The sequence below is a fragment of the Salmo salar genome, chromosome 29 (assembly GCF_965601325.2).
Source record: "Salmo salar chromosome 29, fSalSal1, whole genome shotgun sequence".
Lineage (NCBI taxonomy): Eukaryota > Metazoa > Chordata > Actinopteri > Salmoniformes > Salmonidae > Salmo > Salmo salar.
Window position 1 is genome coordinate 15,001,256 of NC_138319.1, and position 22,011 is coordinate 15,023,266.

Here is a 22,011-nt window from a genome sequence, read left to right on the forward strand (position 1 = left end):
TCAGAGGAGACTGTGTGAATCAGGCATTCATGGTCGAATTGCTGCAAAGAAACCACTACTAAGGGACACCAGTAAGAAGAAAAGACTTGCCGGTGGAAATCTGTCCTTTAGTCTGATAATTCCGAATTTGCGATTTTTGGTTCCAACTGCCGTGTCTTTGTGAGACGCAGAGTAGGTGAACGGATTATCTCCGCATGTGTGGTTCCCACCATGAAGCATGGAGGAGGAGGTGTGATGGTGTGGGGGTGCTTTGCTGGTTACACTGTCTGTGATTTATTAATAATTCAAGGCACACTTAACCAGCATGGCACCCACAGCATTCTGCAGCAATACGCCATCCCATCTGGTTTGCGCTTAGTGGGACTATCATTTTTTTTTCAACAGGACAATGACCAAACACACCTCCAGGCTGTGTAAGGTCTATTTGACCAAGGAGAGTGATGGAATGCTGCATCAGATTACCTGGCCTCCACAATCACCCGACTTCAACCCAATTGAGATGGCTTGGGATGAGTTGGACCGCAGAGTGAAGGAAAAGCAGCCAACAAGTGCTCAGCATGTGGGAACTTCAAGACTGTTGGAAAAGCATTCCTGGTGAAGCTGGTTGATTGACTGCTGAGGGTGTGCAAAGCTGTCAAGGAAAAGAGTGGCTACTTTGAAGAATCTAAAATACATTTTGATGTTTACCACTTTTTTGGTTACTACATGATTCCATATGTGTTATTTCATAGTTTTGATGTCTTCACTATTATTTTACAAAGTAGAAAATAGTAAAAATAAAGAAAAACCCTGGAATGAGTAGGTGTGTCCAAACTTTTGACTAGTACTGTGCTTGCAAAGGTGGCTAATTCAGGGATTTTGGTGAAATGTCAGCTACTTTTTAATTAACTAGGCAAGTCAGTTAAGAACAAATTCTTATTTTACAATTACAGCCTACCCTGGCCAAACCCTCCCCTAACCCAATTGTGCGCTGCACTATGGGACTCCCGATCATGGGCCGGTTGTAATACAGCCTGGGATCGAACCAGGGTCTGTAGTGACTCCTCTAGCACTGAGATGCAGTGCCTTAGACCGCTATGCCACTCGGGAGCCCAAGTGATACATTGAGAGCAATAACATGATGAGAACAGTTAATAATCTGTACTATTAAAACAGGATAGACTCTGGGTTTCCAAACAAATGTCACAGATGTCGTAGGAAGGAGCGGACCAAAGTGCAGCGTGTGTCATTCCACATTTTATTTTCACTGTGAAACTATGCAATACATACACATAAACTAAAGAACAAAAAACAACTAACCGTGACGCAGAGGTGAAACATACACTAACTCAAAAACAATCTCCCACAAACCCAGGTGGGAAAAACACCTACTTAAGTATGATCTCCAATTAGAGACAACGATGACCAGCTGCCTCTAATTGGAGATCATCCCAAACAAAACCCAACATAGAAATACAAAACTAGAATATAACATAGAAAAACTAAACTAGAAAAAAAAACTGTCACGCCCTGACCTACTCTACCATAGAAAATAACAGCTTTCTATGGTCAGGACGTGACAACAAACTCATCTCTAACCCTGGATAATCTTCTAAAACCAGCCTTCTGAAGACCCTCATCCCTCTCAATCTGTCTCTCCTGAAGAGCTTTTTGCTCAGGACATTCCTGCAGGCACTCTCAGCGCCCTTCATCCTCTGCTATTGTCTAATTTCCCTTAGGTGACCCTAGCTAGCTAACATCAGCCTGCTCCTTCTGAGCCAATTAATCAGACGGCTGCTCAATCATGAAATGAGCCACGTGTAGTAGAGAAAGGACGAGCAGCATATACTCACTGTCAGAAGAAAAGGAATGTTTTATGAACCAAGCAACAACGAGAAGAGAAATCGCTAGCATTATCCATTGTATCATATAGACAGCCAGGCTATCATCACTTTAGCCCAGGGAACTCTCAGTTAACCCACAATAGCAAAACTTAGAACGGCAACTGTCTGAAACGCCAAAGCTGGGTTGGGGAGGAAGGATGAAAGGATTTGTGGAAGGACACTGCTAAGGGTAAAGATGGAAGAGAGGGGCATCTCCTCAACCCCCCCCCCCCCCCCCCCCAAAAACGATTAGCAGGCGACAGTGACATGGGAGCCCACTAATCAGTAGTCCCCCTGGGCTGGCTCCTCAGCATATGGTGCATGGTTTAATCTCTAGCCCGTCTCTGATGAGCCCGGCCTGCATGGGCACCGCTGCTATGGCTTGAGTTTTACTGTTGAAAGGAGCTAAATGTTCTGAAGTAAAGCAGAGAAAAGAGAAATGTTATTCCTTTTGTATATCTGCCACAGTATTTCAGGCTCACTCAAAAGAGATCTATCCAAAGGAGTTTACAAGGAAACAGAAGTGCCCATTTAACCCTTTTTTAACTTCAGATTGAAAGCCACTTTAGAAAGGTGATTTACATTTACATTTTAGTCATTTAGCAGACACTCTTATCCAGAGCGACTTACAGTAGTGAATGCATACATTTCATTAAAAAACATTTTTTTGTACTGGCCCTCCGTGGGAATCGAACCCACAACCCTGGCGTTGCACACACCATGCTGGCATTGCAAACACCATGCTCTACCAACTGAGCCACAGGGAAGACTGAGGGCATTAATTGCACTGCTTGTCAACAGGGGTCACAACCTGTCCACCATTAGTGGGTCTGTCGGATTAATCCTCCTGCTTGAGCCCAGTCCAGCCTCAAAAATCGGGAGGGCGACACCTGCCAGCATTGTTCCCCTTCATCACATGGCCTTGGGTGACCATCCTAGGCCAGAGCACAGGGGTAGGAGTGGCATGCTGCCCCCCTCACCTCTCCATCCACCAGGCCCTCCTTATAATCCTATTAGTCCCATTCATCTGTACCACATTAAAAGGTCAGATCGATCCTGAACACGAGCCCTCGCTGTGCCTTCACTCACAAACGCCTCCAAATGTCTTTACGTTTCACTTTTCACACTTAGGTAGCCATTATTGACCATTACTGACCATGAGAAGCTGTCTCAGACGGAACATAGTAAACGTAAATCCGGGACACTCAAATTAGTACGATATGTTACGTTTAGTATGGTTATATAAAACAGATGGTTACTTAAGGCAAAAACATTGGTTGAGGTGGATGGGTGGGTGTATAACACGAACGTCTAGCAACCCAAAGGCTGGAAGTTCTAATCTCATCACGGACAATTTTAGCTAATTAGCAACTTTTCAACGACTTACTTTTTAGCTACTTTGCAACTACTTAGCATGCTAGCTAACCCTTCCCCTAACCTTAACCCTTAAGCCTAACCCTAACCTAGCTAACATTAGCCAGCTATAATAATACGAAATGCTTTGAGACCAGGTTGACTTCAAAGCTTGGTATCAACTCTTCAAGCTGAGTAGTGAATCTATGGTTAAAAAAACAGTCTACAGTTTCTAAGAGAAAATATGCAACACCTGTCAAACTAACAATGAACTGGGTGACAAAGACTGAGCTGGTGAAAAATTCAGACAACTGGGGGATGAAGTCTAGTGTTAAGCCCAGCCTTATGACTTCCTTGTACAAAGGGTACCAGAGATTTGTGCACCCCTTAACCCTGAGGGGATTTAGCAATATGTCCTGGAATGCCAAATTCCAATAACCAAATTGGACTCAAATTGTGTCCACGTGATCCGCAAAAACAATGATCTCTATGATCATTGAAGAAGACAACAGAAAGAAGGGCCATGACTATTTCAGGACAATCTGAAAATGAGCTAAATAACGACCTAAATTGAAACAATAACAAAGCGGTCACCACGATTGTTTCGATAAAAGGCTGAGGGATGGGCCTGGAGAAATACAACCACACTCAAACTCATAGACAGAGCTATTGATGCAAGGAATCACCATCCATCATGTCAAAATTATAGTTTTAACTATGCATTGTTTGTTTACATTTACATAGTTTACAAACAGTGGAGTAAAAAAAGCTTATATTTTGAGTTCTGATGTGGTACGACTGTTGAAATAAGCTCATGGGGCATTCAAAAGTTATATTCTTCAAGAATCAATGGGTATATAGTGCATTAGGAAAGTATTTAGACCCTTTCGACTTTTTCCACATGTTACATTACAGCCTTATTCTAAAACGGATTAAAGTTTTCCTAATTGTTTACAAACTAAATCTGGCCCATGAGGCACAATGACCCAAACCAGTAACTCATTTAGCAGAACCATACACCAAATCTGCAATACCACTGGCATATGTTTTGCTTTACACTCAGATTGCAATTCTATAACAAACGTTTCGCAAAACACAACACACAATTCTCTACCTTTGGCGACTACCTTCACAACTAAAATATCTTGTGTGCAAATGAAAAGCAACACTGTTTAATAACAAGCTAAGCTCAATTACCAATTAATCACTTTCACATGTGCAAACACTAATTGCGTAAATGTTCACTTTGCAATCAAACCTTTGGTATGGATAAAAAGGCCACAGGTGAGTACTCCTGTGTTTGGAAAACAATGGAAGCAAACATGGCAGAGAAAGGTTGAGGTTGAGGTAGAGGTGGAGCAAGGAGAGTAATCTCTGATGAAATTCAGGCAACTGTGGTGGACCATGTGATCAACCATGGTTTGACCTTGAGAGAGGCTGGGCAGAGAGTGCAGCCCAATCTGAGCTGCTTCACCGAAGCATCCTGACAATCCAAAATGAGAAAAAGTACAGTTGAAGTCTGAAGTTTACATACACCTTAGCCAAATACATTTAACAAATACATTTCAACTCAGTTTTTCACAATTCCTGACATTTAATCCTAGGATCACCACTTTATTTTAAGAATGTGAAATGTCAGAATAAGAGTAGAGTGACTTATTTCAGCTTTTATTTCTTTCATCACATTCCCAGCGAGTCAGAGGTTTACATACACTCAATTAGTATTTGGTAGCATTGCCTTTAAATTGTTTAACTTGGGTCAAATGTTTCGAGTAGCCTTCCACAAGCTTCCCACAATACGTTGGGTGAATTTTGGCCCATTCCTCCTGACAGAGCTGGTGTAACTGAGTCAGGTTTGTAGGCCTCCTTGCTCGAACATGCTTTTTCAGTTCTGCCCACATATTTTCTATAGGATTGAGGTCAGGGCTTTGTGATGGCCACTCCAATACCTTGACTTTGTTGTCCTTAAGCCATTTGCCACAACTTTGGAAGTATGCTTGGGGTCATTGTCCATTTGGAAAACCCATTTGCGACCAAGCTTTAACTTCCTGACTGATGTCTTGAGATGTTGCTTCAATATATCCACATCATTTTCCATCCTCATGATGCCATCTATTTTGTGAAGTGCACCAGTCCCTCCTGCAAAGCACCCCCACAACATGATGCTGCCACCCCCGTGCTTCACGGTTGGGATGGTGTTCTTCGGCTTGCAAGCCTCCCCCATTTTCCTCCAAACATAATGATGGTCATAATGACCAAACAGTTCTATTTTTGTTTCATCAGACCAGAGGACATTTCTCCAAAAAGTACAATCTTTGTCCCCATGTGCAGTTGCAAACCGTAGTCTGGCTTTTTTTATGGCGGTTTTGGAGCAGTGGCTTCTTCCTTGCTGAGAGGCCTTTCTGGTTATGTCGATATAGGACTCGTTTTACTGTAGATACTTTTGTACCTGTTTCCTACAGCATCTTCACAAGGTACTTTGTGATTTGCACTTTTCGCACCAAAGTACGTTCGTCACTAGGAGACAGAACACGTCTCCTTGCTGAGCGGTATGACGGCTGCGTGGTCCCATGGTGTTTATACTTGCGCACTATTGTTTGTACAGATGAGCGTGGTACCTTCAGGCATTTGGAAATTGCTCCCAAGGATGAACCAAACTTGTGGAGGTCTACAATTTGTTTTCTGAGGTCTTGGCTGATTTCTTTTGATTTTCCCATGATGTCAAGCAAAGAGGCACTGAGTTTGAAGGTAGACCTTGAAATACATCCACAGGTACACCTCCAATTGACTCAAATTATGTCAATTAGCCTATCAGAAGCTTCTAAAGCCATGACATCATTTTCTGGAATTTTCCAAGCTGTTTAAAGGCACAGTCAACTTAGTGTATGTTAACTTCTGAGCCACTGGAATTGTGATACAGTGAATTATAAGTGAAATAATCTCTGTAAACAATTGTTGGAAGAATTACTTGAGTCATGCACAAGGTAGATGTCCTAACCGACTGGGCAAAACTATAGTTTGATAACAAGAAATTTGTGAAGTGGTTGAAAAACAAGTTTTAATGATTCCAACCTAAGTGTATGTAAACTTCCCACTTCAACTGTATGTACTGCATACATTGGACCTCTCTACTACTTTTACTACTTGACAGTAGAACAACAAAGCACAGTAAAGACCGTAGATTCCAACACATACTGTAAGGGGAAACAAAGTAAATGTTTAATGTATTACTGTATGTATTAAAATTGAGAGCAATACTACTTTGTAACATGTTTATCTTGTATACTGTATTACTGTAGCGTTTACTGAACTGTATGCTATTTTGTTTTTGTAGAACTGAATGACGACCCCCACTTTGTGGTAGAACGTGTCTGTTTACAGATGAACAGGAGGCTGTCATTGCGCAAATGGTAGTTGAAAATAATTCCATAATACTGTGGGGAAATCCAACAACACACTATTGAAAACTATGCCATCTTCCATAACATCAGAGTGAACTTATCAACCATAGCCCGCATCCTTAAAAACCATCTCCGGATGAAGCACATCTAGAGTCCCATTTAAAGGGAATTCCCAAAGAGTGAAGGATAAACGGTACGAATATGTGCAAGTAAGTAATATACTAGCATTACACGTATAAAACATTAGAGACTCATTGATGTTGCCAGTGAACTTTACTATACAGCAATTAAAGTATTTACTGTCATTTCAGAGAATCATGGAGTTTGATACAAGTCCCATCCCCCAAGAAGTCATATTCACAGATGAGGCTGGATTCAATTAAGTGAAAATGAGGAGGAGAGGAAGGAACATCATTGGTCAACGCGCTATCATTGAGGTACCTGGCCAGCGTGGGGTAAATGTCACCGTATGTGCAGCTATGAGCCACAATGGGGTCCTCCACCGCCATGCCACCCTTGGACCATACAACAATGCCCATCTCCTTAATTTCCTGAACAGCTTAAATGAATCTTTTTCAGCCAGAGCAGAGAGGGCCAGGTGATCCTGAACAGCAAATGCATGTTCTAATTTGGGACAACGTGAGTTTCCATCGGGCTGCTCAGGTCCGCAACAGGTTCCATGACCATCCCAGGTTTACAAGTTTCTATCGCCCACCATATTCCCCATTTCTCAACCCCATTGAGGAGTTGTTTTCAGCATGGCGGAGGAAGGTGTATGATCGCAAACCCCATGAACGTATGGCCCTTCTCCAGGCAATGGAGGCCTGTGGTGCCATTCCAGCAGAGTCCTGTCAGGGGTGGATGCGTCATGCCAGAAGCTATTTTCCAAACTGTCTGGCCAAGGAGAATATCGCCTGTGATGAAAATCTGTGGCCGGACCAAAACAATAGACATGACTGATTTTGCAGTGGTGTAAAACAATTAAGTAAAAATACTTTAAAGTACTACTTAAGTAGTTTATTTGGGAATCTGTACTTTACCATTTATTTTTGACAACTTCTATTTCCTAAAGAAAGTAATGTACTTCTTACTCCATACATTTTCCCTGACACTCAAAAGTACTTGTTACATGTTGAATGCTTAGCAGGACAGGAAAAAGGGCCAATTCACATACTTGTCAAGAGAACATCCCTGGTCATCCCTGCTGTCTCTGATCTGATGGACTCACTAAACACAAATGCTTTGTTTGTAAATTATGTCAATGTGCCCCTGGCTATCCGTAAATAATATATTTTTTTAAATGATGCTCTCTGGTTTGCTTAATATAAGCAATTTGAAATTATTTATAATTTTACTTTTGATAGTTAAGTATATTTTGCAATTTGTATGTGTCGAACTGCTTTGCTTTATCTTGGCCAGGTCGCAGTTGTAAATGAGAACTTGTTCTCAACTTGCCTACCTGGTTAAATAAAGGTGAAATAAAAATAAAAAAAATTTAAATGTAGTTTCAGCAAACGTGTGTTAACAATTGTGAAAAACGAAATTGTTTTTCCCCATCAACAATCTACACACAATACCCCATAATAAAAAAGCTCAAATTTAGAAATGTTTGCAAATGTATTAAGTAAAAAACAGATCACATTTACATAAGTATTCAGACCCTTTACTCAGTACTTTGTTGAAGCACCTTTGTGATTACAGCCTCGAGTCTTCTTGGGTATGATGCTACAAGCTTGGCACATCTGTATTTGGGCAGTTTCTCCCATTCTTCTCTGCAGATCCTCTCAAGCTCTGTCAGGTTGGATGCGGAGCACTCTGGCTGGGCCACTCAAGGAAATTCAGAGACTTGTTCCGAAGCTACTCCTGCATTGTCTTGGCTGTGTGCTTAGGGTCGTTGTCCTGTTGGAAGGTGAACCGTCGCCCCAGTCTGAGGTTCTGAGTGCGCTCTGGAGAAGGGTTTCATCAAGGATCTCTCTGTACTTTGCTCCGTTCATCTTTCCCTTGATCCTGACTGGTCTCCAAGTTCCTGCTGCTGAAAAACAACCCCACGTCATGATGCTGCCATCACCATGCTTCACCGTAGGGATGGTGCCAGGTTTCCTCCAGACATGACGCTTGGCATTCAGGCCAAAGAGTTCAGAGAATCTTGTTTCTCGTGGTCTGAGAGTCCTTTAGGTGCCTTTTGACAAACTCCAAGCAGGCTGTCATGTGCTTTTACTGAGGAGTGGCTTCCGTCTGGCCACTCCACCATAAAGGCCTAATTGGTGGAGTGCTGCAGAGATGGTTGTCCTTCTGGAAGGTTCTCCCATCTCAACAGAGGAACTCTGGAGCTCTGTCAGAGTGACTATCGGTTCTTGGTTACTTCCCTGACTAAGGCCCTTCTCCCCCGATTGCTCAGCATGGCCAGGCGGACAGCTCTACGAAGAGTCTTGGTGGTTCCAACCTTCTTCCATTTAAGAATGATGGAAGTCACTGTGTTCTTGGGGACCTTCAATGCTGCAGACATTTTTTGGTACTCTTCCCCAGATCTGTGCCTCAACACAACCCTGTCTCGGAGCTCTACAGATAATTCCTTCGACCTCATGGCTTGGTTTTTGCTCTGACATGCACTGTCAACTGTGGGATCTTATATAGACAGGTGTGTGCCTTTCCAAATCATGTCCAATCAATTTAATTTACCACAGGTGGACTCCAAGTTGTACAAACATCTCAAGGATGATCAATGGAAAGAGGATGCACCTGAGCTCAATTTTGAGTCTCATAGCAAAGAGTCTAAATACTTATGTAAATAAGGTATTTCATTTATTTTTATACATTTTAAAAAATGTATATAAACCTGTTTTCACTTTGTCATTATGGGGTATTGTGTGTAGATTGATGAGGAAAACATAATTTCATAAATTTTAGAATAAGGCTGTAATGTAACAAAATGTGGAAGAAGGGAATACTTTCCGAATGCACTGTATATAATAACAAAAAATTATGTAACTAAGGACTGTAGCTTTGAAAGTCCTTATGTAGGCTAGATTAGAAAATATACAGTATCTGTTGGCTGTCTTGGCCAATAGTCTTATAGGCTTGAGTGCAGCTCTTTGAGATAACCATCCAAACCTGTTGAAATCCACTGGGAATTACTGGTCCTTAGTCTCCAGAGGGACTGGGGATCATCTGGGAGTTTGACATAAGCAGGTTAAATATCTAAGCCAGCTCTTGTTTTTTGTGTTTTGTGGAGAGTAAGATCAGCCAATGCTGAAAAACAGTAAACAGGATGTATGATGAATTAAAGGCACAATCGCTTCAACCTGCTGCTGATACTTCCTTAGAGACTGAAACCATATGAACAAGATATTGACTAACCCAGGGGTGCTTTTGCAAGATGACTTAGCCGAGCTTCCATTGGAAGTTAGGGAGGATCATTAGACCAGCGTGTCGTCACATAGAAGTTGCCCGGAGAGGACCCTACCCCTTCCCCTTGGGGGACCCCATTGGCACAGGGGATGAACGACCCGTGCTTCAGTGGGTGGAGGTGTAGAATCGTATCGACGTGGCTGCAGCCAAGGAATGTAAGGAATTCCCAATGTAAACACGTCGTCTTCATGCTTGGCCGGCTGCTGCCTGCGCTCTTATCTCCCTGTGCCCATCGGGCCCTTTAATCAACATAATGGCTACTTATCTATTACCACTGCTTTTCCTGTAGTTGCTGATGTGATTGTACAGCTGGGGCCTCTGCTAGCACTGGCCTGGCCTTTTGTGTTCCTAAAGCGTCCGGTGGTTGGTATATCACTGTTCACTCTGATACCCCCCAATGCACAGACAGACCTCAGTCTGATACTGGTCTCTATACAGTATAATGGCTTTTGAAATGTCACCACCATTGAGAGCCATTTTTTTGCGAGGCTAACCGTTCTGCTTGGCTGGCCAACGCTCCTCCATCTCCTATGGGAGCGCTCGCTAGCTGATAGGATCATAAGTGGCTACGGGGGAAATGTACTTTTCTTCCTGGTTCGAATAGAGCGCTTTTGCTGTTCCAAACAAACAGTGTCACCAACTCCTGCGGTTCCTGTGTGTGAACCCTCAACTCTTTCGGCTTAAACGAAACTCATTTCTAAGGCAGCCGAGTCTGAAAGCGCATCGCTAGTCGCTAATGCTGTGTGACATTTAGAAAATGGAGGAAAGGAGAAGCAGGTGGCTGTTTTTCCTTCCCTCTGTTGTTCTATGAAATCCTGTTTTTCCAGCATGGTGCTTTTGTCAGCACTAAAGGTAGTGAGTTCTAAGTCTACCCTGAGCATGTATAGTTTGTGGGGGCCATATTTACTCAGAGGGGTGAATTCCACCTCATGCTGTAAGGCCCAGTCGTACCATGCTCCGCCAGTCATGGGGGCTCTTGTGGGACTGTTATGTAGTCTGATGCCCTGACTAGCCTACATTCCAACACTTTCACACGGTCTTGCAAACACAGAGCTTCACTACTACCGTATTTCTCAACAACCCAGAGCCAGACACCAGATTTTCCCTTTTCCTGAACCATCCCTGATAAGTTTGTTTGAGTGGGCCTGATGTTTTGGATGGGAAAGTAGATACTTTCCGGGTGTTTTCTACTGCCGAAGCAGACTTTTCCTGACAATGTTGATAAGACCACAGGATGTCCAACCACTGGTCCCCTGACGCTCCTTTAGATGAGAGAAGACAGATAGGTCTAGAAATTGGGAGGCAGTTGCTGTCAATATCAGACAGTCGATACACTTTCCCAGGTCTGCCCTCCATCACTCCGGTACAAGCAAATCAGAAAGGATCATGGGGGATTGGACCGGGATAACCCATTAATCTCCCAGAAGGAATGGTTCATGTCCTCTACATGTCACTCCTCCAGTTAGGACACCATAACATTGGGATTGAATAAAAGCCAGTCACAACATTTTGGTTCTAGTTCGTTGTCATGGTAAACAATGACAGCATTTGGTCTTTATCTTGGGCAACCTGGATCAGCATTAAAACAGTTCATTTTGACTTGACAAATTCACATAGCTAACTCATCAAGGGTGACAGACAATCTAAATTCGAAAGAGACTGCAATCCTGCGGGTTAGTTTGTTTACTTAGTCCCTTGGATTGGATGCGTCCTTCATGTATTTCACTAACCCGTCTCTGAGCTCCACATACAGCATGTCAAATGGACCCCAAGGAAGCTGTCAGCTACAGATGTCAACGCCCCTTAATGACCCCGCCCCTTCCCCCGCACACAGCAGTGGAGGATTATCCACAGAACAAAGAGGGGGGGGGGGGGGGGGGGAGAACTGGGGACCAACATTCCAATCACAATGGTAAGAGTGACCAGCAGGTTCAATTAACACGCACTTACCAACTACACAATTTACTACCTCACTGTTGCTGAGGAAACAAAGCCGAGGTTTCCAGCTAAAACGGTCTTCAAAGTGAGGGAGAAGATAATCGCCTTACTGTTTAAGAGAGTGCCGCTTATATTGCACTTCCATCGGTCCTGCGGGAATTTACCCTTTAATGGAAGAAAACTGTACTTGCCGTCTCTGCCGTGTCTTCCTTCTCAATGGTTTCTCAGCTTGTCAGTTTCACATACACAGTAGTTTTCATGAATAATACATTCTATAACCAGTCAGCTACAACAACAATGGATGGGTTACGACATGTGACTAGCGGTCAAGTGGTAAAACAGTCTGTTTGATGAAGTGTACTCTCGTTCCCAGACACTTCCGCCCAAATGCAATAGCCTAGGGACGAGGTTAGATGAAGTGTTAATTGTTACGATGAATATGGTTCAGGGTTCAGTAAACATGACCTACAGTGAGCTCCAAAAGTGGACAGTGACAAATTTAGTCCCCCCCATTTTAGGGGACCAAAGGTATGGGGACAAATTCACTTATGTGTATTAAAGCAGTAAAAAGTTATGTATTTGGTCCCATATTCAAAGCACGCAATGACTACATCAAGCTTGTTACTATACATTTGTTGGATGCATTTGCTGTTTGTTTTGGTTGTGTTTCCGATTATTTTGTGCCCAATAGAGATACATTATTTACCATTCATTTCTTTTGGGCACAAAATAATCTGAAACGCAAGTAAAACAAACAGCAAATGCATCATCTAACAAATGTGTAGTCACAATCTTGATGTAGTCATTGCATGCCATGAATATGGGACCAAATATGTAATTTTTTACTATTTTAATACAGATAAATGAATTTGTCCCAATACCTTTGGTCCCCTAAAATGGGTTGACTATGTATAAAAAAAATGCTGTAATTTCTAAACGTTCACCCAATATGGGTGAAAATACCCTGAAATTAAAGCTGACAGTCGGCACTTTAACCTCATAGTCATTGTATTATTTCAAATCCCAAGTGCCGGAGTACTCAGCCAAAACAACAAAAAGAGGCACTGTCCCGATATTTCTAGAGCTTACTGTAGGTTATCACCACTCCTGTTGGGTTTTAGGTCAGGCATTCAGTGTCTACTGGAGAACACCGGTTGGTCATTAGTTCAGGGTCAATCACGAAAACGTCCATGTGCCCCCACCTCACAAAGTCTCCACATGCATGGATGAATCCCTAACTTGGCTAAGAAATTCCAATGATACGACATAAAATGGTTCGGTTGCATTTGATGATGGTGGAAATGTACCCACAATTGTTTGCTCTGCATCCTTTTTAACAGGAATGTACAATACTTTTACAGTATCTGTCCCCAATAATTGTCCTACTGTAGAACATCAGGTTTGTCATCCCACAGGCCAAGTGCTGCAACAGTCTTCTAGAAATAGAACCGATTTACACCGAGGCAACACCACCAGTCAGATACAGTAACTCAACAATTAGTCTTTTAGCCAGCTATTGAGCGTCTTTGTTTCTAAACCATGACTCGGGTAATGTGTTCCCCTGGCTCTCACAACCGTGAACTGTAATTAATAGCTGAGGAATGGGTTATTCATTGATTTGACAGAGTTGCCCGAGTAGCCCGGAGGCCTATTGATATCATTACTCCCATAGAGAGAGAGTCTCCTGAAAACATTCAAGAGTCGCAGACAATCGCGCTCACATAGGCTACGCGCGCGAAAATAACTGTACCGCGGTTGTAACAATGTAACAACAAACGCCAGAGTAGCTACATCTAAACACGAGGTTAGTAACCCAGTGATGCATATATCGACTATCGACTCACGAATGCACGAAACATGTTACAATTTGAGCAAATAATAGCCTAGGGGCCATACAAATGATTCCGCTTACCTATTACACAAGGTGCGTCGGTACGTCGGGTACTCCGCGTATCCCAGTCAAATGAATCTCAAAAAGCCGCTGTGTCACCACTCCGGTCACACAAGCCGCACGCACGTGTTTGGTTCCAAACCAGAAAGTCACATGAGCTCCATGTTCAATCCGAGGGAGCTCTATGCTGCTGCCCGGGAGGAGCCATTCCGTTTTTTCAACACAATAGGATGGCGGGGATGCCTCCACTGAAATCCTTGGACCTGACAACGCTAGCAAATAACCACTTGGTGGAGGTAACAGGCTTCACAAATATGAGGCGCATCATATGTGATTAGGCTACTGTGTGGGTGCACAAGGTACTAAAGGACTGTTGGATTTTCGTGGCGTGAGTACAGCCGCGGAATTTTAATGAGGACATATTGCTGCAACAACAGGCACAGCTTTTTGGTCCCGACTCAGATTAGGGGCTAGGTTTCCAAGAGCCCCTGCGGATAAACATGAATTGTCCCATTAACCTGTGGCTTAAATAGGGGTCCACACAGAGCGGTTCTTGGTATTCTGAAACAAATCTACTTTGAGACAAAAGTATACACATCACACACATGGTTATGGGCTTAAATTAAATACATATGTACCATGTATGGTAGAGTTGAAATGTAAGTTTGCAACCCAATATTACACATTATATACATCACAGAAGACTGAAATATAACAAAACGCCTAGTTTGTTTATTGAGCTACACTGAGGTGACTTCAAAAATGCTCAGCTGGTCAATATTCCCCTCAAGTGATTCCCCAGCATCTTGTCAACATGTGCCCTGACAACAGAGCAGATACTGTATCTTATACCAATCTGTCCATATGTGGTATTACCCATAAGGTATCTTTAAGGTGTAAAAAAACCTCCAAAATGTCAAATTGTATCAAATATTTCTATTCATTCCTACATATGACAGCAGTTTTATGGCCAAAATGAAATTCTTTAATGTAGACAATTTCTTCAGTGTTTGGGTTTAGGCCCAGAAAGGAAGGGCAGCCAATGTAAAACAAATCCAAGACAAACAAATCTAAGAACTAAAGTTTTGTTGCTAAGGATTGCACGAGGCAGTTAGCCTTTACGGCTGGGACTGCAAGTTTGTGTTTCATTTTTTTGCGTGGATTGGAACTCGGAGCGACAAGACCAAGGGTCCCCGACCGATCATCGCAAAATTTGAACACTACCAACAAAAGGAGCTGATCAAAAGCAGGGGAAGGGAGCTTAAAGGGATGAAATTCGGTCTCAATGACCAATTTCCAAGGGAGATAAATGAACGTCGTAAGAGACTGTATCCGGTCGAAAACCGGGGGGAGAAAGGTAAGCGTGCCTTTCTCATTGTGGACAAACTCTTTATAGATGGACAGCTATTCCGAGACAGCTCCATAACACCATTGCTGTACTAAATTCTACAGGGACTTCAGGTTATGAAAAAAAAAAGTATGGGAACTGTCAAAATATCTGAACACTATGAAGTGGATATGAACACACACATACTCAATCAATTACATGCTCGCTTACACATACGGACTTATACATACACACACACCGGATCTCGCTCTCTTCTCTCACTCTCTCTTCTCACTCTCTCTCTATTGTCGAGAACTGTCTCATAATTTAATATGTTTCTCGTTTGTCTATCTTTTTTATGTATTTGTCTACAAGTTTATATATGTTTACAACAAGCAAGGAGAAGATATTAGAATAGGGGCATTGGGGAATAATAACATATTGTACGGAATACATTTGTACTGTAGTGAAGCCGTCTCTATAGTAATGCAAGGTCTCTTTCATGATCATGTGAAACGTCAATTGGTATGGAAATGCTGGGATGTGTTTTTCAATGATGTTAAAGGTAATTATGATGCTACTATGACGGTGATAGGATATGGATTACAATTATCCTCATGAATATTAAGGCTATACACACTACGTTACACACATAGACATCTCAACCATGCAAGTTGGGAGAGTTCTTATTTATTTGGACAGCACACATTATAGTCTTACTCTTATACAGACATCGTACACACTCTCACAAAATCACATCCAATATCATACATATCAACCTACTCAATTTTACTACACACATATCTTGTCTCAATTTTCTAACATCTGTGGCACTGGCTCACAGGCAAGGGAATAAAACAGATATTGCTAGAACCTATTTCTTGAATTCGAAATATCAGACATTTGAATGCTCTAATTTTGATGGTCATAGTACCTCTGATTACACGCACTAATTATGGTGAATTTAGACTGAGAATAGTATCTAGTTATGGTAAGGGCTGAAATAAGTATAGCCAGTTATAATTGTAACGGTTTAGCAGATTATTAAAAAATATCAGTCTTTACGTGGCTAAAAGAAAAGGACTATAACATATACTGTTTACAGGAAACTCACTCTACATCCTTAGATGAAGTTGCGTGGAAAAAGGAATGGGGTGGTGAAATAATTTTATGTCATGGACAAAGGAACTCAAAAGGTGTGATGATGATAATTAACAAAAAAAAATGCTTTGAATGTGCAAATAGTCAGGAATGATTCGCAAGGAAGGTGGATCCTTTTGAATATGAAAGTGGATGAAAAAGAGATTTGGCGCATTAATCTATATTGTCCAAGTCAGGATGATCCATACTTCTTCGAAAACATTTATACCAATTTATTGAACTTACAGGCAACAAATGATTATATCATTATGGTAGGAGACTATAACGCAGTGTTAAGTACCTCAATGGACCGTAAAGGTAATCACTCTACAAACTATCATCACCGTGCCCTTAAGGAAATCACAAATATCACCGTGCTTCTACACCTGCATTGCTTGCTATTTGGGGTTTTAGGCTGGGTTTCTGTACAGCACTTTGAGATATCAGCTGATGTAATATTATGGACACATTAGAAATAGTGGATATTTGGAGACTAAAAAACGCCGACCTAGTGAGATATACAGTTGAAGTCGGAAGTTTACATACACTTAGGTTGAAGTCAGTTTTTCAACCACTCCACAAATTTCTTGTTAACAAACCATAGTTTTGGCAAGTCGGTTAGGACATCTACTTTGTGCATGACAAGTCATTTTTCCAACAATTGTTTACAGGCAGATTATTTCACTTATAATTCACTGTATCACAATTCCAGTGGGTCAGAAGTTTACATCCACCAAGTTGACTTTGCCTTTAAACATCTTGGAAAATTCCAGAAAATTATGTCATGGCTTTAGAAGCTTCTGATAGGCTAATTGACATAATTTGAGTCAATTGGAGGTGTACCTGTGGATGTATTTCAAGGCCTACCTTTAAACTCAGTGCCTCTTTGCTTGACATCATGGGAAGATCAAAAGAAATCAGCTAAGACCTCAGAAAAAAAATTGTAGACCTCCACAAGTCTGTTTCATCCTTGGGAGCAATTTCCAAACGCCTGAAGGTACCACATTAATCTGTACAAACAATAGTACACAAGTATAAACACCATGGGAAACGTGAAAATCAATCCCAGAACAAAAAAGACAGATTACGGTTTGCAACTGCACATGGGGTCAAAGATGGTACTTTTTGGAGAAATGTCCTCTGGTTTGATGAAACAAAAATAGAACTGTTTGGCCATAATGATCATCATTATGTTTGGAGGAAAAAGGGGGATGCTTGCAAGCCGAAGAACACCATCCCAACTGTGAAGCATGGGGGTGGCACCATCATGTTGTGGGGGTGCTTTGCTGCAGGAGGGACTGGTGCATTTCACAAAATAGACGGCATCATGAGGATGGAAAATTATGTGGATATATTGAAGCAGCATCTCAAACCTGACTCAGTTACACCAACTCTGTTAGAAGGAATGGGCCAAAATTCACCCAATGTATTGTGGGAAGCTTGTGTAAGGCTACCCAAAACATTTGACCCAAGTTAAACAATTTAAAGGCAATACTACCAAATACTAATTGAGTGTATATAAACTTCTGACCCACTGGGAATGTGATGAAAGAAATAAAAGCTGAAATTAATCATTCTCTCTACTATTATTCTGACATTTCACATTCTTAAAATAAAGTGATGATCCTAACTGACCTAAAACAGGGAGTTTTTACTAGGATTAAATGTCAGGAATTGTGAAAAACGTGAGTTTAAATGTATTTGGCTAAGGTGTATGTAAACTTCCGACTTTAACTGTACATGGAGGAGACTTAATCAAGCTAGTCATCTTAACTACTTTGTCTCTTTCTCGTTGCATCAAAGGTTAAAAAAGTTTTAATAGAAGACAGAATGCGATCGGATGATCATCTCATTGGCATTCACATAACTCTTATAGATTTTCCACATGGATGGGAATATTGGAAATAACTGAATTTTTCCAGTATAATATAGGTTCAGCAAATCCCCTTATTGTTTGGGATACCTTTCTATGTACCTTCAGAGGTCATTCAATTAATTCAATATTCATCAATAATAAAAAAGCAGTTTGTGGCTAAAGAGACAAGACTAACAAGGGAAATCCATGAACTAATAGTACAGGTAGATGGCAATAAAAATGATACTACAGAGATACAAAATAAGTTAGAGGAAAAACAAAAATAATTTGAATTTATTCAAGAATAATCTAATGTAATCTATTACAAAAATAAAGCAAACTGGATGGAATATGGAGAAAAATGCACAAAATTCTTCCTGATTCTCCAATATGTTAACGCTAACAAAAATCATTTGCATAAACTCTTTACTGAAGACGGAGTCATCTATGTAATTCTAAATATTTTCTAAATATTGAAATATTTTTGGCAGATGTACTCTTTTCCGTTTCATCCTCTCCCACTGAATGAAGATTACAGTAAGGAATTCTTTCTAAACAATATAAAAAATGGAAAATTAACAAAATGTACAGAAAGATCAGTGTGAAGGCCAAATTACAGAAATAACTTTTTGAGGCTATTAAATCCTTTAAGTCTGGAAAAACCCCAGGTCTTGATGGCATACCGGTAGAGGTATATCAAGCCTTTTTTGATATACTAAAAGCTCCATTGTTAGATTGTTTTAACTACTCCTACATAAATAGTATTCTGTCAGGTACTCAGCAGGAAGGTCTGATTTCTCTATTATTAAAACAAGACCCAGATGGCAAATATACTGCTCAAAAAAATAAAGGGAACACTTAAACAACACATCCTAGATCTGAATGAAATAAATAATCTTATTAAATACTTTTTTCTTTACATAGTTGAATGTGCTGACAACAAAATCACACAAAAATAATCAATGGAAATACAAATGATCAACCCATGGAGGTCTGGATTTGGAGTCACACTCAAAATTAAAGTGGAAAACCACACTACAGGCTGATCCAACTTTGATGTAATGTCCTTAAAACAAGTCAAAATGAGGCTCAGTAGTGTGTGTGGCCTCCACGTGCCTGTATGACCTCCCTACAACGCCTGGGCATGCTCCTGATGAGGTGGCCGATGGTCTCCTGAGGGATCTCCTCCCAGACCTGGACTAAAGCACCCGCCAACTCCTGGACAGTCTGTGGTGCAACGTGGCGTTGGTGGATGGAGCGAGACATGATGTCCCAGATGTGCTCAATTGGATTCAGGTCTGGGGAACGTCAGTCCATAGCATCAATGCCTTCCTCTTGCAGGAACTGCTGACACACTCCAGCCACATGAGGTCTAGCATTGTCTTGCATAAGGAGGAACCCAGGGCCAACCGCACCAGCATATGGTCACACAAGGGGTCTGAGGATCTCATCTCGGTACCTAATGGCAGTCAGGCTACCTCTGGCGAGCACATGGAGGGCTGTGCGGCCCCCCAAAGAAATACCACCCCACACCATGACTGACCCACCGCCAAACCGGTCATGCTGGAGGATGTTGCAGGCAGCAGAATGTTCTCCACGGCGTCTCCAGACTCTATCACGTCTGTCACGTGCTCAGTGTGAACCTGCTTTCATCTGTGAAGAGCACAGGGCACCAGTGGCGAATTTGCCAATCTTGGTGTTCTCTGGCAAATGCCAAACGTCCTGCACGGTGTTGGGCTGTAAGCACAACCCCCACCTGTGGACGTCGGGCCCTCATACCACCCTCATGGAGTCTGTTTCTGACCGTTTGAGCAGACACATGCACATTTGTGGCCTGCTGGAGGTCATTTTGCAGGGCTCTGGCAGTGCTTCTCCGGCTCCTCCTTGCACAAAGGCGGAGGTAGCGGTCCAGCTGCTGGGTTGTTGCCCTCCTATGGCCTCCTCCACGTCTCCTGATGTACTGGCCTGTCTCCTGGTAGCGCCTCCATGCTCTGGACACTACGCTGACAGACACAGCAAACCTTCTTGCTACAGCTCGCATTGATGTGCCATCCTGGATGAGCTGCACTACCTGAGCCACTTGTGTGGGTTGTAGACTCTGTCTTATGCTACCACTAGAGTGAAAGCACCGCCAGCATTCAAAAGTGACCAAAACATCAGCCAGGAAGCATAGACACTGAGAAGTGGTTTGTGGTCCCCACCTGCAGAACCACTCCTTTATTGGGGGTGTCTTGCTAATTGCCTATAATTTCCACCTGTTGTCTATTCCATTTGCACAACAGCATGTGAAATGTATTGTCAATCAGTGTTGCTTCCTAAGTGGACAGTTTGATTTCACAGAAGTGTGATTGACTTGGAGTTACATTGTGTTGTTTAAGTGTTCCCTTTATTTTTTTGAGCAGTGTATAAAGACCCAGTCTATCTAAAACACTGGCGGCCCCTTACACTTCAATGTTGTGATGCAAAAGTGCTAGCGAAATGCATAGCACTCAGAATTAAAAGGGTCTTACCAGGTATTGTTCATCCTGATCAGACAGGTTTTTTTACATGGACGATACATTGGAGATAATATAGAACTACTCGAAATAATAGAACATCAAGAAACCTCTAAGAACCCAGGCCTGGTATTTATAGCGGATTTTGAAAAGACATTTGATAAAGTAAGACTGGATTTTATTTATAAATGCCTGGATTTTTTCAATTTCAGTGATTCTCTTATAAAATGGGTAAAATCAAATCAAAGTTTATTTGTCACGTGCGCCAAATATAACAGGTTTAGACCTTACAGTGAAATGCTTACTTACAGGCTCTAACCAATAGTGCAAGGTGAACAATAGGTAAGTAAAGAAATAAAACAACAGTAAAAAGACAGGCTATATACAGTAGCGAGGCTATAAAAGTAGCGAGGCTACATACAGACACCGGTTAGTCAGGCTGATTGAGGTAGTATGTACATGTAGATATGGTTAAAGTGACTATGCATATATGATGAACAGAGAGTAGCAGTAGGGTAAAAGAGGAGTAGGCGGGTAGTGGGTTGCGGGACACAATGCAGATAGCCCGGTTAGCCAATGTGCGGGAGCACTGGTTGGTCGGCCCAATTGAGGTAGTATGTACATGAATGTATGAATGAATGTATAGAATGTATAGCAACCCCAGGTGTAAATTAGTAAATATGGCTACTTCTCAGAGAGTTTTGAATTGTCAAGAGGAGTTAAACAAGGGTGTCTGCTGTCACCATATCTATTGGTTATGGCCATCGAAATGCTTGCTATTAAAATCAGATCCAATAACAGCATTAAAGGATTAGAAATCCAAGGCTTAAAAACAAAGGTGTCCATGTATACCGATGACTCAAGTTTTACATTAAGTCCGCAAGCTAGATCCCTGCAATCTCATTGAAGATCTAGATAACTTTTCTGTACTCTCTGGACTAAAACCTAATTATGATAAGTGTACAATATTACGTATTGGATCTTTAAAAAACACAACTTTTACATTACCCTGCAGTTTACCGATAAAAAGGGCTGATGGGGAAGTAGACATACTTGGTATTCATATCGCAAAATATATAAATAAGCTCTCCACAATGAATTTTAATAGAAAATATGTAAAAATACACAAGATCCTGCAACCATGGAGAGGTAAATACCTGTCTATTTCTGGAAAAATTGCCCTGATTAACTCCTTAGTCATATCAGTTTACTCACTTACTTATGGCGCTGCCTACTCCTGATGATAGGTGTCATGACGTTGCCCTCTGGGTTTTCTATGCACCATCCCCCTACCTACCTCCCACTACCCAGGCCCTGTGAGAGGGGTCGTAAAATTCCAAA

General features: G+C 41.7%; 1 protein-coding gene across 1 annotated transcript in view; it reads right to left on the reverse strand.

Annotated features, from left to right (window-relative positions):
- LOC106590184 (uncharacterized) overlaps nucleotides 1-14,103 on the reverse strand; it is a 65,619-nt gene extending 51,516 nt beyond the window's left edge. The window contains exon 1 of the mRNA XM_082970701.1: nucleotides 13,875-14,103. The gene's annotated coding sequence lies outside the window, so the exon portion shown is untranslated. The remainder of the gene's footprint in view (nucleotides 1-13,874) is intronic.
- Nucleotides 14,104-22,011: the final 7,908 nt, after the last annotated feature.